Genomic DNA, 6,955 nt, shown 5'->3' with positions numbered 1-6,955 from the left:
GTGAAAAACTGGCTGACAGAGGCTAGGGAACCTTCACGTGAGTAAGTCTGCCAGCAGACTTCAGCGTTTCCTGCACAGGAGGAGCTGAGAAGGTAGGCTAATGGGCAGTGATAGTTACATTAGTGCAACTGTTTGGATAACTCATGTGTGATCTGGTTCCCAATTAATGGGGTTTTTTTATCTGTTTAAGGAATTCATACCACTGTAATTATACATATATACATATGTACATACATACTATATATACATACATACGTACATACAGTGTACTTAAACTGGTAACATGTTTAAGTACACATGCATACTTAAACTGGTCAAACTATGCTGAAGTCCCTGCACTTGCCGTCAAGAACAGGCTGCTCCAACATTGGATCTGGTGTTGTGTTTTGACCATGACCCATCTTGGGGGTAGGTAGAGGAGAACAATTGCAGCATGTTGGCTCAGTGTGCAGAGGTACTGCTAATTTTCAGAACCTGTACTGAATTTGTCAGCATGAACATACCCGAGTAACTTGACATTGTGCCACAGAAGTGTGAGCCTGACTGTACAGAAAGTGTTCTCCATAAATTGTAAAGATTACCAAAGAATAATATATTAACAGGATTTAATTTTAATATTCCCTAATTTCAGGGTTTACTTTGGACCTATCACACTTCAAAAAGAATCCTACTCTTGTTTCACGTGCACCTTCTTGAGCTGCTGCTTTACCTTTAATTTTGGTACTGTGATGCTGTGTTTTTCATCCTCCTGTTTCACAGCTCGTGGCTCTCGTGTGGTGTCCTCTTCAGAGCTGATCAAGGCAGATGTGACCAAGCACTAATTTAATGTGTGCCATGTCCTGTTCTGCAAGGAAGCTTACACAGATGTGTAGGTTTCACCTGGCCCTGGTTTGGCCCTGGTGTGGGCCAAAAGTGTGTGTATGGTCAGATGTTTTGTGGGAAATGTTTAGTGGGAACTTGTCAACCAGTACTGCAGGATGGCTTTGCTCTGCATTATGCTGAGAAGAACGTCTGCAATCAAAGAAGAAATAAAAAGATGATTGGAGATAAAAAGCTGTTACTGCTTCTCATATTTGCATCATAAAAAGTGTTATCGAGACATTTGGGATATACACTGGGAAGATTGTTATTGGAGCTGAAATAGATATGTATATATTAATTCTTTCATTTCTTGAAAATTACATATTTTCCCCTCTGGAATCTTAAGTGTGCCTCTCAAAAGCGTGTATACTGGGATGCAAAAAAGCTTTTCAGGGCAGGGGGGGAAGGATATGACCGTGTTGTCACGGTTTAACACTGGCCCGGCAATTAAACCGAGTGACAGACGCTCTCTATTAATCTCTCTCTCCTCCCTGATAAAGGAGAGAGAATAAGGGAGAGAGACTTATGGGTTGGAAATTAAACTACACAACTTTAATGAAACAGTAATGATAAATAGGGAAAATTACCAAAGATATACAAATGATAAAAGGAAAATGGATACCATGTTCCTCCCCTCTTTTCCCCCAGTAACTCTCACATCATCACCGAGGCTGCAGGGCAGCCCTGGGAAAATCCAGGCTGGACTCCTGGAGTCGGCAGCAGTCGGGAACTGGAGGCAGGAACACACAGATATGGGCTGGCACGGATCAGGAGCACAGGCAGAGGAATGGACAGAATCCTCCCAGGATGCCGGGTGAAGGAAGGGAAGCAGGAAAGGCAGGAAGGGCAGGCAGCCGGAAGCTGGAAGCAGGAAATCAGGAAATCTGGCTTGGCCCTCGTGATCCCTCAAATTTATACTGAGTGTGACGTATGAAATACTCTGTTTGGTCAATTCTGGCATCTATCTTGTCCGTTCCTCCCCAAAGGAGGGCTGCAGGTGGGACCTCTTTCTTCCTTCTGGAGGGTAAAATGTTCCTCAGAGCTGAGCAGTGTCCTTGGCTCTGCACACCAGTCTCTAGCAGTAACTATAAACATCAAGTGTTATCAGTCCTAGAAGCACACGCTGACTGAGAAACTTGCTGTTAATTTCAGCAAGTGCAACTACTTACAAGAGACTTAGCTGAAAGAAAAAGTACAAGACAGAAAATCACCTTTATCCCGGGCCAAACCGGGACACATGTTTTATCCTTACCTGAGTACAAGTCAAACCTTTATTCTGGCAGCTAGCTGCAAAAAACCACAATGCTGAGAGCTCTTACAGACAGCCACAGCTTAACTTCTGCCCTGGTGTGTTTCATCGCTTTTAGCTTCTTGACCTATTAGCAGAGCTGGAAAACAAGTTTGCACTTCAGAGTGCACAAACTCTACAACATAAATCCAAGGAGAAAATGCTAAATAGCTGTAATAGAAGCATACTTAAGCCAGATGCTTCAAGAAATGTATTTTTGTTCTGTGTACTGTAGAATCTCCTTTGTTATATGAGGTGATTATGTTTTACTGCAATTGCCAGTCATGTTACCCATTTATTTTTCTACGTAAATACATCTCGGTGTAATCAGGTTACCTGCAATAACAGCTCTGGGTGGTATGTTACTTGCTTAATGGGGTTGACCATCATCTGTACAACTGTGTTTACACAGTATTTTTTCACTTACTAATGAAACAATCAATTTCAGCTTTTTGTTTCGGTACATCATTTTTCTGCATGAAATTAGTGAGTACCAGCACTATACTTCTATTGAAAGAGGTACAAATGCAGTGTTTCTATCTCAATTTTTGGGTGGTGTTTACTTCAACAACAGCATCCTTCTCAACTCCCAAAAAAATGTTTGGAATATGTATTGCCTTGGGAAAACATTATCAGCAGTGCCTTAGTGGCAGAGGTAGATGCTCAGTAAGAGGTAATTCAATGCATCCTCCCTATTGCATGCATACCGTATTTTCCCCTTATAATTAATAAAACTGATGACTTTTTTGCATTAAGGCCAAGATTAATAGGAAGCTGAATAAAATTAGTGAGGTGTAAGCATGTGCTCACAGATGAACTCTTTTATTAAAAAAGGGCATGTTGTTCCTCCTCTGTGGGAGTGGTTGCTCACATGTGAAGTGGATAACATCATTGAGAGAATGACCAAACCACTGAGATGCAAACTCATAATGCAGACCTTTAAAAGTGGACTATTTGCTCTTTTGTTGCTAGAAATGGTGAAGGGTTTTCATTGAGTATAATTTTTCTCATACCAACTAAAGCCACTGGATCTACTCCTGCAGAAGGCAACCCAGGTATTGAAGCTCTGAATCCTATGGTATGTTTGAGGGATTCCAGAAAACAAAGTGTTTATATTGTGTGAAATGCTGGTAAATGTGTTTATTTACTGGCAAAATGGACAGCAGACACTTCCATCACAGCAGTAGTCAACTGGTTTGGCCTCTAATGTCTGTGAATGATGGGAAGATATTAAATTTATTAAAATTTTTATACTCCCTAATTATAAGATATTAATAACTACCAAACTGCTAATGAAGTTATTAATCTTTAAAATCCTTGAAACAAAGATATTTCTTGAGTACTTTCTTATTTTATCCCCTTTTTTCCTTGCTTATATATTTTTCTTCTAGTCTAGAAAACTACAAAAACATGGTGATGAGATTATTTGAGAGAAGGAGAATGGTTTTAACTCAGACTAAGCAAGTTACACATAGGTTTCTTAAGTGTTCAGATGTTTCTGATTCATTTTGAAGTATAATTGTCAAAGATGTGTTAAATATAATTTGGGTTTTATTTGTAGGTTCAAGAGTAGGGCCAAAGTGAAAGTCAGATGAATTGAATGGTGTGAATATCTAGTCAAGGTATTGGATAATTTAAATATGCCTGAAATTAGTTTCACTGTATGTATTTCTGTGTTTTCTATTTTAAATGGGGCTCTCAGATCTGTCTTAGCTACTTGGTGCCAAGTATTTTAAGTGAGGTAAAGCATAAAATTGATTGTACATCAACATGAGTAATCAAAATATCAAATTTTACATACATTTTAATTTACACTTATGAAATGCTACCATCCCATGTAATGAGCTAAGAGACATTCTGCCTGTTGTTTTTTTTTAGAAGCTTCTTAGAAACAGAGTATACAACAAATCTGCTGCTGTGTGGCTGGCCTGGTGAAGGTGTGAGTCTCAGGGGCAGTGTCCCAGTGTCTGCTCAGAAGATGCTCGTGGTGTTTGACTGGTGCACTGGGGGCACTGGTAAGGAAGCACACTGGGAGAGACACCTTGGATGGAAGAAGCCTTCACAAGTTGCTTATTACACTTGTATTTTAATGACAGTAGTACGACCACCACTTCCATAGTTGATACTCAGAAGTTTTCATGGCTTTATAACCTTCTGTTTTAAAGGCTTCTAAGTTAAGAAATCTAAAGTAGTTCTGTTTAGATTTCCCATGCATGACTAAGTAGGAGGTAGATTTTACTAATTGTTTTTAACCAGATTAATGTGGAATTTATTTTCTGTTGCTGTGAGTGGCTGCTGCAGTGATTTATCTTCTCTAACATCAGAGAAAACAGAAACAGTATAAGTAGAAACTAATTGGTTATTTCATAAAGATTTTGCTTACTGGCAGATGGATGATGTGAGACATGTAATATATATGCAGTACTGCTAACTGTAGGCATTAGAAATCATGACTCAGACCCTTAAAAGTCTTGAGAGTGATTAAAAAAATGTGGAGATTAACTCCTGTTCTTTGTGCCTCTAGGATAACATGAGTCAAGATTATAACAAGGCTTGCTCTAGAGTTCAAAAAGGAAAACGGGTTTTTTTTGGCTAATCATGTCTTTTCATTGTGGAGCTTTAGGAAAAAACCCACAAAACCTTGCAAACTGGCAATAAAATGATGATTTGGCAATGCTCTAATAGAGCAGGATGCCATTAATCTGAAAATAATCAGTAAATGAATTTATTTGTGAACATCTGTGCGAACATAATACAGGCCTTAGATAGCAAGGTTTTCCGGTTGGGGTGGTTATATCTGCTAATCTACAAAACAGTCTGCCTTTGCCAAAGACATAAATCTAAATCTGTAGAATTTTAATTTTTTTTTTCCTACTTGTTTGGAATGACTATTAATAAAGCAAGAGAGATAAATTGTTTACCATAGTAACACAGTCGCCCTCTGCATGGTGATGAAGTTGGTGAAATCATGCATTGGAAGAAAACAAGAAGCAGGAGAACTCAGCTGTTTCTGCACAGTGTGTACAAGACTAATATGTTGTTTGTGTTGTTTAACCCACTTGTTGAACTATTTATCTCGCCCTGATTGTGATGAGAGACAACAAGCTGTCAGTGTTGCCTTAGGCCCAGCTCTGTAAATGGCAGTAAGTGTCTAAAGAAAAATCTAGACTGAGGTCAGATTTGTGCAAGCTGAGGAGAGCAATCCATAAATTCTTTTTCTTTCCAAATATAGTACCACAATCTGTATGGCTGTAGTTGCCTAACTTTCTCCAGTGAGGTTATTTACATATTCAAAAGCTGAACTGAGCTTCTAGCACCTGTCTGAGTCAGGTTTGCAAGGCCATTTGTGATGTTCAGATTAAGTAACAGCCTTTGCCACTCCTGTCTGCTGGAGGATGCATCCATCTCGCAAATATCAGTGCAACCCACATTACAATGAGAGCAGCCACTGTACCAAAAGTTGGGAGGATCAGACTGGAAATGCAGTGGCAGGTCCCTTTGATACATTGCTTTAAATGTTGATTAGGAAGTGGGAGATCTGGGTTTGGTAACTGCTTAACCTGAGAGATTTTGCCAATCACTCTCCAGACGTTGCTGTGTGAGCCGGCCTTCTACATTGCCCATAATGCTGTCTCACTGTGCAGAGGCATTAGAAGAGAATGCCCGGGGAAGTGGTGGATTCACCATCCCTGGAGGTCTTTAAAAGACATTTTGATGTGGTGCTTAGGGACATGTTCTGGTGATGGACTCAGCAGTGAGGGGTTAACAGTTGGACCTCATGATCTCAATGGTCCCTTCCAACTTAAATGATTTGATGATTCTATCAAAGGGCAGTGAGAACCACAGACCTGGCAAGAAGAATTTTCTTCCTTCTTGAGAAATATTTCCACTTGCTTGTTCTGATTTCCTCATGCAGTTCTTGTCTTCCTTTTTTGCCCACCTTGTGGCTTCAGGGAGGACAGCCTTGTCATTAGCCTGCTAGAAGATACTGAAGTGATTTATATGAGGAATACTGGGCCCAGATTATGAGCTTTCCAAGTGAATCAAAGTCCCACTTCAAATCTGAATTTTTTTATTCTTTCTAGTAAAGAATAAAAAAACCCCTAAAAATTGTTCTTTCTGTTGCAGGTTAATCAGGCAACACCATTGCTGCTTAGAAAGAGAATCTGGAGTCAAGACCTTGATACAGATAGATGCATGTGCATACCCTTGGGTAAGATGATCCCTCTCTGTACTATCTTTATAAATTCAAACTGATTTGGGACATTGGGACATTTTTTTAATTGGAGCTTTTATATAGTGGTTTTACTATCCTTTGTTTAGGGTATTTCTGTAAATATAAATCACTCCCATTCCAAGCCTAACAGAGGTTAGCTGTTGTTCTACCTACTTATGAGAGTATTCAGAAACCTGTGATACAAGAGGCAAAAGAGATGCTCGGAAAAAAAAAATAAAAGCACTGAGCATGTGAAGAGTAACTTGACTCTGGAGGAAGAGAGCTGGCAAAAAAACACTGGTTAATGTGTGCACTGTGTAGTTGGAAGTAGACAAACAAAACGCATAGAGTAGGCAGGAACAACACTGTAGTTTTGCCTGTCTCTCCTGCTACATTTGGACTATAGTTTCTGCTGGTGTGCTGGCAAGTGCAGCCAGTCAGTAAAACATGTGCTTTTTCAGATCCTGGAGCAGAGATTTATACACTGTGCACTTCTAGCAGTTCTTGCTAAAGCACCAAGAAAACTAATACTGCTTAGGGAAGAATAAACATTAGCTCAAGCATCCTTCTTGTTGTAGGACTGCATATTT

This window comes from Calypte anna, chromosome 1 (genome assembly GCF_003957555.1).
Source record: "Calypte anna isolate BGI_N300 chromosome 1, bCalAnn1_v1.p, whole genome shotgun sequence".
In the NCBI taxonomy this organism is placed as follows: domain Eukaryota; kingdom Metazoa; phylum Chordata; class Aves; order Apodiformes; family Trochilidae; genus Calypte; species Calypte anna.
This window is presented reverse-complemented; position numbering follows the sequence as displayed.